The sequence below is a fragment of the Corapipo altera genome, unplaced genomic scaffold (assembly GCF_003945725.1).
Source record: "Corapipo altera isolate COAL_440 unplaced genomic scaffold, ASM394572v1 0, whole genome shotgun sequence".
NCBI lineage: Eukaryota > Metazoa > Chordata > Aves > Passeriformes > Pipridae > Corapipo > Corapipo altera.
The window spans coordinates 85,568,526-85,579,752 of NW_020884872.1; positions in this window are offsets into that span (position 1 = coordinate 85,568,526).

Consider the following 11,227-nt stretch of genomic DNA (forward strand, 5'->3'; position numbering starts at 1 on the left):
AGTGCACCATTCTATTGAGCAGGTGAAGACAGAGATACAGTCTGTTCTAATGGATGCACTATAGTTGCGATAATGAGAAGCTATTAGTATTTTTCTTGATAACAATTAGTCTGTTGATTGGTTTGTATTCCCTTTGCACCATCAGCACTTTTATATATCAATATGATGTTGATTTAACTTTTAGTGTTCCTACATATCCCTTTCAGTTGCTTAGCTGAAAAAAAATTGTATTGACTTAGTAATGCTGTGCTTAGCAAGCAAGCTGCACTTATATATTTTATGCCTCTTCCCATTTTATTCCTCCAAAGTAATAGGCTTGAAGGCTGCAGAACAAACTGTTCAGAAACTGAAAAGCAAAATTTAACTTTTCATACAGAAGATCTGTATCTATAGGAAAAAAAAACAGGCTTCCACATAGGCTGCAGCTAGACTCTGTCTTATTGTTTACTAGGGGTGCTGCTGGGATCTTCCCACAGCACAGAGTGTCACCTAGTGGCTGTAAATAAGGTAAAAATAGTATTTTAGTACAGTTCATGTCCTCTGAGCCATTAATTTTCTTTAAATGCACAATCACAGTTCTGTATAGTCCTTAATTAATCAATGGTTGGACTTGGTGATCCTAGACTTCTTTCCCAACCTTAAGGATTCCTTGATTCTATGATTCTAACTTTTGATCCCTATGCTACACAGCACCTAAAACGCAGACGAGAAAACTGCTCTCTGCCTCACCGGTTGATTCACAGGGCTTACGCACTGCTTATTTTCCTTCAAGCTTCCTAAAAATGCACCCTATCTTGAAAAGAAACTAGATCTTGGGCAATTTTCACCCAAATATTAATATCTGGAAAACTTGAAAAGCTAATATAAAATTAGAGTAGCAAGAACACTACTAAGCATCATTGTTGTTACTGGAATCAAGCAAAAAGTAAATGAAGAAAACTCAGGTATTGGCATTCCCTTTGTGCATATCTTTCTGGTGGTGTTGACTTTGATGGGCCTCATCTCCTCCATACACGAATAAAGCAAGTCTTACAGTATTCAACTGTCTTCACTGATACATCTGATGCCATAGTACAAACACATAAACATTTGGGGAAAGCACTGTCATTTGGGAGTCAAGTTAATTTAAAACTTAGAAATATATTTCTCCTCATGCACAAGATTAGTTGTCCAAGTTGGAGTTAAGAGCTGTTTGTGATCTTTAGAATTAAATATTCAGCTCCTTGAGTTCTATAGCATGGTATTACATGATACTTACAGAACTTTCATTGCTGCAGGGTTTGAATGTGTCTTTAAGAAATAAAAAATAAAAGTAATACCCATCTTAAGTTAAAATTTTCCTTCACCAAACACTCCTGGTTCAACTGTGCATCAGAGAGCAGCACTGTTTGCAGGGTGATCAGCACTGGAGTGGGCTGAGCTAGAATCACTCTTTGTACTCACCTGCATCACATTTTGTTATTTTATTTCTTTCCTGTGACTTGCTAGAGAAATTTATCTGTCATTCGGTTGGATTTGCTGAATGGTTTAACCCTTCCTGACTGTTCCTATTGCTCAATGTGAACTCAAGACAGGTAAGCAAAAGAAGCAGGAGTCCATTCCACTGCACACCTCCCCACTACACAAAAGTGGCCTGGCAGGATGGACATTTTTAACAACACTAACAACCTGCTCTGTACAGGTGCCCAGGCATCAACCAACTGTGACATTTACAACCTTTGCACAATATTCCTACTGCTTCTCTGCCATTTCTCCAGCCTAGCTTAGGAAAAGGACACCATCTGCTGTGACAACAGTTTCCCTAGAACCACTTAACACAGGTTGGGCACAACCACTGTGTTTTGTTTTAAAAAGACACTGAAACTCATTATGTTGCATTTTGAATGACTTTAAAGGGCACTGTGTGAATGAAGGCAGATGAGAAGCATGGTACTATTTTGATGCACAGTTCCAGTGTGGGATTTCCTGTTGGCTCAGAGTCTCATGGGTGGGAATTCCCATTGGTTGGCAACCAATGGTACCTTCCTTTCCCAAGCACTGGTGTGAAGTCAGCAATGAATTTTGTCTGTTTCCTAAACGTGCAACAGACTCGGACAATTGGAAGACCCTAGTGTGGCTTCAGATGGCTGACTCCTGATCATCTGCATATGATTATCTAAGACAGACAGGAGGATTATTTATTTATTTATTTGGTTGGTTGCTTGTTTATTTATTTGTTTATTAATGGAAAACTCACACCATTCACAGGGGATTTTGCAGGCTCAAAAACCCAGAAGTACAACATCAGATGGAATAACTGTACTCATCACATCTATTTCAAGTTCTTCTGCTGATTTTGGGATTTTTCTCAGAACAATTAAGCACATGCTTTAATTTACATTTGATTTTAAATCAAGGAGATGTAAAGGTGCAACACCATGAGGATATAAGACAACAATTGGTTCTGCTTTGTACTTTCTACTATACCATAGAGGTGTAGGCTTCATCATACAGCCAAGAATTTGATATATTTCATTGTTATCTGTAGCATGGACGACATTTGCTGCAAAGCTTGAGCACTGGGTTTATTTGGTTATAAATTCATTTGAGTAGCAGAAACTTTTGCGTTTTAGAAAATATTGGAAACTCTGGACCTGCTTTAGAGCTCCAGATAATTAAACAGAGAAGATGTTGTATCTAGCATAGAAATAGTATAGAGATACAATATGCTGCAAGTAAATAGCCACCACTGTTCACTGTAAAGCATGTCTAGCCTTTGTTGTTTGTGCTACCTTTTGTCTTACATGATCTATGTGTTACCTTTTGAAATTTACTCCCCCAGACAAGCTCTGCTAAGATGTGCACATCCCAATTATGCAGCTTAGTATTGTCGTATTAATTTTTAAAAAGCTTAAATGTTCAAGCAATTAAAATACATATAAACAGAACCTGTAGATTTTTTGTTGTTGTTATTTTTTTTAAATAAGATGTCTCCAAATCAACTGACATCGCTTCTGTTCTACTTTATTAGTATGGTTCTAATGTATAAATACCTTGTTATGCCAAAACACTTAAATTTGTTACTTTGTCCAGGTTCAATTCTTCTTTCACAGAAAAGAAATTAAGAATTTCTGGGAAACTTACTTTAAAATTCTGTTGATTATTTCTTTGTCTAAATCAGTGTAATTTCATTGTAGGTTTATCCTGGTCTCCCTCTGTGTATTCATGTTGTCCATTAATAGTTTTTAATCCTTCCTAGATATATGGACCTTTTTGGTGTTACTTCAGTCAGCCTTTGTGCACTGGTTGTATTATCAGGTGTGCTTTCCATAAGTCTAGTATGTCTCCTGACAGGCCAATTTAAAACGGACAAACACACAATCCTATAAGGAGTTTGTTGTTGTAGATATTTTTGGCAGTCTAAAAGGTTCTCCGTGAAAGGTCCATCTCACTTACAAAGTACTTACTTGGGCAAAATGCAATTGCATTGATGTGAGTAATTTGATGGAAAGAGGAGGGACAGTTTGTAGGGTTTTACTGTTAGCTGTTTGCTCCTGTATAGCAACTTTCATAACCCCTCTTCTGTTCTTCAGAAAGACCAAAAACTAGGAAATGGGTGAATCTCTTCCTGTAAAAATCTCATTGAGTAGTTCAGTAATGGTTATGGGTTGTTACTAAGTGGTGCTTGAAATACATTAGGCTGCCTGGTGTTAATCTTTCTTCATATCTGTGGAAGATTTGAGACCGACTCCCTGAGGCTGTACCCACTTGTGCCTGGTGCCCCTCTGAGCCGCTGGATGAATTTTCCTTTGTTAATCCTTACAGGAGTCAGCAAAAAGGTGATATATTTTACTTCATTAAACAGACTAAGGAAAATGTCATGTTGTAGTGCTGAGCCAAAACCTCAGCGCAGAGAGAAAGCCCTGGGAAGATCTAGCTGCAGGAAGATTAAATCAGCAGATAGATGCTGTAAAGTAATGCGTTGGGCTGTCCAGTTATGGGCTAGTCACTGAAACGGATGGAAGTGGAAGTGTAGCTGTTGTTTTTTTGCTGCTGATGGGCATAGCTCCAGCATAAATTCCAACTACAAGTAATCTTCTTCAAAAAACATCTCTAAATGCACATGGGGACATGATTTGCCAGTTATCTATTTATGAAGATGCACAGGTCTGTAAGCAGTTCTGTTTCAAGACATGAGCACACAGGCATCAGCTGATAAGACTTTGATCCATCAGTGAAGAACAGATTTCAGAAAGTCTCTGTATGGGTTTTCTTTAGCAAATTACAAATTCTCAGCCTGTTTTAAAGAGGATACTGGGGACATCTTTTCTCAGAGCAATCAGTTGCTTTTCTGGGTAGTATTCCAGCTGTCTCAAAAAAGCAATTACTTTGCATAGTGTCATGGTTTGAGATAGCCCCAAAATCCAATTCCCTAGCTCCATTCCCCCTCCCACATCTCAACCCAATGTGAGATGGATTTTTCCAGACAAAACACAACCAGACTCAGAATGGGGGAAAGGGAATATATTACAATGACTGTACAAATAAATATCATAATACATTATACACAAAATCACAACTATCTCTACCATGACATATAGTTTTTACAATGGATCAGATCTCTTCTCCCCTCCAAATAAAAGTCCAGGAGGGAAGAAGAACAGATCCCTTCCAGTCTCAAAGCAGGAATCTCTTCTAAGGCAGCAGGTTTTCCTCATCTCATGTATGCAGCAGCAACTGTAGCTGGCTTTCTGCCAGCATTCACAAGGGAGGTATCCAAGCTCCCTCAGCCCCTTGATGCAGGCAAAGGGGTCTTCCGTGGGCTACGTCACCCCAGACAAAGGTCATTCCACCACGGTCATATCACGAAGCACAGGGGGTCTTTGTGAAGGTCTGGTATCTTCAGGAGATTCAAGCTCCTTGCAGGGCCTCTGTGCCCTGTCTCAGGCTGCGAGCTTCTTCATAGCTTGCAGCAAGGGAGGGCCCCCAAGGCCAAACCTCCCCCACCGTCCTGGCTGAGCTCTCAGGACGACTGAACTTCTAGCTCCTCTCTGCAAGTGCTGTAGCACTCCAAGGCTCCTCTCCTTAGTAGGAGTCCATGTCCCTCCTTTCCAAGAGGGGCCTCCAAGGGTTTTTGGGGGGTCTGGTACAGTTCTTACCCCAAAAACTCTGTAGCTCTGCTGCTAGCTTCTGCTGCTTCTCCGGTTCAGTTCTTATCTGTCCTGGTTCTTAGTCAGAGTCTCCGGACACTGCGTCTGCCACTACTCCTGCCCACAATGGAGAGAAAAATATCTCCCAGCATAACTACAGACACTTAGTCCAGTCTAACACTGTTCCAAGTCTCTGCAGTCCCCAACTGGGGCTGGGGGGGGGAGGGGGCAGAGGCCCCCCCAGAGGGCTTCCACCCTCTCCTCGTGGCTCCTACAACATGGCCACTTCTTCTAACACCCAAAACTACAACTCTTCTCTTCCGGTCTGCTTGTGGTATGTTTACATTTCTGCAGGAGCGCCCATTGGACAGAACTTCAAAACTTCCAGGGGTTTCCACCCCTTGGGGGTTACCACTTTTCTTAGCCTCTGGGGGGAAAACAAGATTCAAACCACTACACATAGAAAGATAGTAGCTGCAGTACAAGACATCAGACCTCCCATGACATGTCACGTGCTGAAAGTCCACTTGAACTTTCTACTCCATGGGACCTGGAGACCTGCTCTTTCATTTGTGAGTTTTCCCTCTGGACCTGAAGAAACTCTGAAGACTGATGATAGCTCAAAACATCTTTGCTTCTTGCCTTCAGGACACTCTGTCCTGTAAGCAACTGGTTGGAAAGGGTTTCCTCTCTAGATGGGAGTGCTTTGTCAGCTCCCACATCCCTCTTACATTAATGCAGGGAGAGAGGCATTTTGGAGCCCTTTAAGATGTAAAGGGCTATGACCTGACACAGATACTTTGATTGACTATGTCATCATCACAGAGTTAAGTCTCAGTGAAGGTAGTAAGCTCAGTACCATCGCATTTAGGATATCTGAATGTGTCTCCTTGCTGCTTAAGTAATGAATCACTTTGTAAAATCGTTAATACATAAGAATCCTCTTACTGTCTTTGATGAGCACATGTCCACACAGACCAATAAGGTTATTGATGAAAAAATATTCACTGAAACCAGTAAAAAGCTGTCAGTTGGGCGCTAAATATTCAGAACTGAGTTTTGAAAGAAAAGGGTCACGAAGACATCTTTGCTATAAAAACAGAATAAATTTTATCATGAACAGTGAAACCACACACTAGACCTAATCAAAGTAAATAGATAGCAGTGAGAAAGACAAAAACCAATTCTGAATACTTATTTTACTCTGAAAGCAAAGATGTCTCCTTGCTATGTTGTGGTGAGATTATTATGCTATGTCAGGAAAACGGCAAGTCCTGTAAATTTTTATGAGCTTCCAAGATCATTAAAAGGAAGTGGTAGAAAATGAAACTCAAATATGAGGAACTGACTATGGATGACTTTACACAAAGGCATCCACTTGTAAATTAAAATCAAATGCCACCAAATAAGAAGGTTGTAAAAATACCCATGCTCTATAAACCTTTGAAAGGTATTTTCTAACTGCTGAGACTGAAACCATATTTCTTTTGCAAAGAGTAAGGCAATTACCTGCCTATTCAGCTGTCTTTGTCAAGAGGATGGAAGCAGGCTTTTCTTGGCTAAGGAATACGAAGAGAGGAATGGGTAGCAACTGATGTATAGCAAATTCCATCTGAACATGAGGAAGAACTTTTTTACTGTGAGGGTGACAGGAACAGGCAGTGGTGTCCTTATCTGGAAATACTCAAAAGTTGACTGAAAACAATCCTGAGTAACATACTCTAAGGGACCCTGTCTGAGCAGGGAGCTTGGACTAGATGAACTCCAGTGGTCCCTTCCAACCCTAAGCATTCTGTGATTCTGTCATTTTGGCTTGCAGAAGAAAAGTGAGCCTCCGAGGAAGCTGCTGACGCATGACTGGAGTTTGGGAGAAGCAAAACAGGGACACTAGCAGAGATATTCCAGTAAAATTTCGTAAGTGTAAAGGATAAGTAGAGGTTATTGTCTTTATCTAGAATGAACGGCCCAGGGTTACAGGCCAGGAATGTGATGCAAAGAACAGAACGGTGCCCCTAATTCAGTCCTTAACCTTGCCCAACTTCAGGGCTCAGAGATTTTGAGTGTTCTGGCATCAGGTCATCCTGCATCTGTAAAACTGATAGCTGTGCCACTGGTCCATGAGCACTCAGTCATCTGTAACCTAAAGACCTCATTTCCCACAGCCTAAATGTGGATTTCTTCAGTGCTTAACCTCAAACAGCCAATTTTAAAAACACTTGAGTCTGATCTTTTTTTCCTATGGGCTACTCCATTTGCTATTTTGGTTATACTCTCTGACAGTATTTATTTCATTCTGAGGAGATATTTACTACATGGACAGCTGCAGGCAAATCTCTTTGGCTGTGACTCTCAGGTGAATCTTAACTGTGGCATGTAATCACAGATGTGAATATCAGCTATTTTATTTTCCTCCTTGGAAAAATATAATCTAGTTGAAAAGTGTGTAATGTATGCCTATACATGCCTATTGAAAGGCAAGAATAACTCTAAAGGTGAATGAAATGTTTATGACAGATTCTAAAAGAACCAATATTTTGCAATCATCATTATATGTAGAAAAGTATAAATATAATTTTGCATTTTCATCTTCACCTAATTATTCCTAACTTTTAGATGGACGGACATATGAAGCAATCACTAAAGAAGAATGTGCAGGATGTAAGTACAAAAAGTTTGTTTTGTTTTGAATCTTTGCAGTAATCCAAGTGTTCCATATTTTTTAATCATGTTTCTTTTTAATGTTTCTTTACAGTCAAACAACTAACTTATGCTGTAGTTGCAGAAACAGATAATACATTTTTATTAGTAATTATTTAGTATGATGTTCTGCATTATTTTGAAACAGTAGGAAGCTTTTTTGAGAAACTTTTTTGAAAAATGAATCAGAGAAGAGAAACATTGTTCATCAGCTTCTTTTCTCATTGCTCATCAAAGAAAAACATTTTTTTTATGGGAAAAAAAGAAGTCATCACTTTCCAGGCAAGAATGATATTCTGTCTTATCCTTTTTTTTTTTTTTTACCTAGATTTTTCCAATTAATTTTACAATAATATTCTTGGATAACAGTTACCTACTGAGATGGGAAGAAATAGGGTTCTTTGAAATAACACCTACATAAGAGTAATATTTGAACACAATTTTATGGTAGTCTTGATGTCTCCATAATAGAGAAATAAATCAGTTGTAATCTCCTATCTTCTATTGCTGAGAGAACTTCCACATTCATAGAGAAAGGAAAAGAATCTTCCCTCTTCCCTTCCAACATATTCAAAATCTTTCTGTAATTTAAGTGGAAATAATGTTTGTACTGTGAATGATCCTTCCAACAAGATCATAGAAAAAGATTGTGTATTAATAAATTAAAAGAAAATATTAGAAAAAGACAAAACAGCATAACCAGTCTGGTTTTCCCAACATAACTTTGTTTTTCAGAGAAACCTCGAGAGTTTGATTACTGCTCAGTTTTCTATTTATTGCTGATTGTATTATTTTACATGGGATACACACACCACTTCCTGATGCCCCATGCGGCCACCATTAAATCTGGCAAAGTTTTATCAATGCTAGTGTTAAAGACAGCCATGCAACTTGCTTTAGGTGTCCTGCCAATATTATAACATTGCTATAAAAATATTATACAGTAAAGAAATACAAATAGAAACAGACTGAAGAAAAAGATTCCATATTATGATTTGCAAGATGACTAGCACAGAAGCAGATACTAGTTTTGAGGAGTTGGAAGACAAATTTTGACTGCAAAGAGAACCCATTGGCTTGGTAACAAATGACAACTCCTGTAGAGTAAAAACACAAATGGATCTACTAAAATCTAGAAATGTGATGAAGCACTAGAAAGCCCCAAACATTACAAATATTTAAAACATATGAACTCCTAGAAATGAGAATATCTAAGTGGTTTGTACTTCCTGCTGTTCTTTGAGATGACAAAAGCAACCCTATGTTGGGTGTGTGAAGTCAAGCTATAAATTCTGTTCTGACAAAAAATTATAGCTGGCCTGTTTTATCCCCTGAAACTGGGCAAAGGGTAAAAGGTGAAAATGAGGAAACATGGCTTCTGTGCATTCGTTAGCATATTGCAAATTGAGAATTTCCACCCTGTAAGCAGCCATGTAACCTGCCAGACCCAATTCCCCAAGTACTAATTAAATCAACCATGGGCAACATGATCTTTCAAATCTTCTGATGTGTATAATAATGAGAAGTGCAAAACTAAATATACGTAGTTAGTCAAAGTATCTGCTGTAAGATTTTTTAAACTATACTCAGAACAAAATTTTCCAAGTACTGGGAAGAAAGTCCAGCCTCTTCTGGAAAGAACCTCTTGGTACTTCTGGCCACTTGGCTCCATTGACATGGCAAAGTGGAAGGTGAACAAGATGTTGTGCAGTTCCTTTGGTATCAGAAGGTTCATAGAAGCATTTTGTGGGATAGCCATCCTTTCTGTGAAGGATGTTAAAGGATCTTCCAAGGTGTTTTAGATTCATGTCCTTATGTCACCTCCATGTTCTCCATCTGCCCCTTTTTTTATTCCAACCACCACTGCTGTTGATGAACTTGACACATCCTTTGTGCACGAGTTTTCTTCTCCAGACTTTCACATCATGAACAGTTTCTAAGGGACTGCTGAGCTGAAGGGTGACTGATGGAACTTAAAATAAGGTTTGGATTTCTTTCCATAATTTTCATGGGTTCTTTGGCTCTTTCTGTTATTTTTCTAAAGCATAGAAATACAGAATATTAGAAGCAACTCGAAGATGTAGAATTATCCCTTTAATATTTGCTTATTTTTAGTAGATATGTTTATTAGAGATCTAGCTATATGCTTCTAGCACCTACCTATGCAAAGAGAGAAAAAAACCAACAAAACAAACCACAGAATCAATAAGTGTAGGTTTCATTCCTCATGTCACTGAATTTATTTGATCTTGGTTTTGGATAACAGAATCACAGAATTACAGAATGGCCTGGGTTGGAAAGAACCTTAAACATCATCTAGTTTCAACCCCCTGCCATTGGCAAAGAGAGCCCTCCCTCACTAGACCAGGTTGCTCAGAGCTTCATCCAACCTGGCCTTAAATAGTTCCCAGGATGAGGCATCCACAACTTCTCTGTGCAACCTGTTCCAGTGTCTCACCATCCCCAGAGTAAAGAATTTTTTCTAGTATCTAATCTAAACTTACTCTCTTTTAGTTTGAAGCCATTCTCCCTTGTCCGGTCACTACATGTTTTTGTAAATAGCCTCTCTCTGTCTTTCTTGTAGGCTCCCTTCAGGTACTGTCTGTAATTAGGTCATGCTGAAGCCGCCTTTTTTCCAGGGTGAACAAACCCAATTCTCTTAGGCTTTCACCCAATTCTCTTGGACTTTTAACCAAGCTGACTTATCCAATGCAGATGATAATAGTTTCCTTACAATGTATCAAGGTGGATTTCACTCAGGATAGTTTTGCTTTGCATTTTAAAAATATTTTGCTCTGTAACAAATGGGTTTGAACCTGAGTGTCACTGGTAGTTTTAATAACCACTGTTTTTCCTTGTTGGTTGTGAAAAAAACATTTTAAGAGTGAATGGTTTGAGCTTTGCTTTGTCGATGATCACTGGAAAGCTGTTTCTCTACTGTGATGAATTAAATTGTTGTTTTTCCTAGCTAGAAACAGCACAACAAAAATTTTACATAAAGATTACCTAACACATACCTAACACATTACAGATGTGAAATATCAAATGTACACTTAGAATGATAAAATGACAATTTAGTAATAAATAAACATAAAAGACTAACATCTATGTCCTGGAAAACAGTCCTTATTTATTTTACAACATGACTGATTCTCAGAGATTGAAAGAAAACTCTTAATCATGCTGCATGAAAAGACACTTCTAGGACTAGTTTTCAACATCTTCATATGAGTTCTTTTGCTTTTAGTAACAGATCAGCAGTCTTGTTGATCCAGTGAGTGCAGTCACCATGTATTCAGTTAAAAGAGCTCAGAGACCAGTGAAATACTGTGCCAACTGTTTTTCCTTTCTGCTTTTCTAAATAGTATAGAATGGAAATGGGCATTTGGCTAACAGGGAAT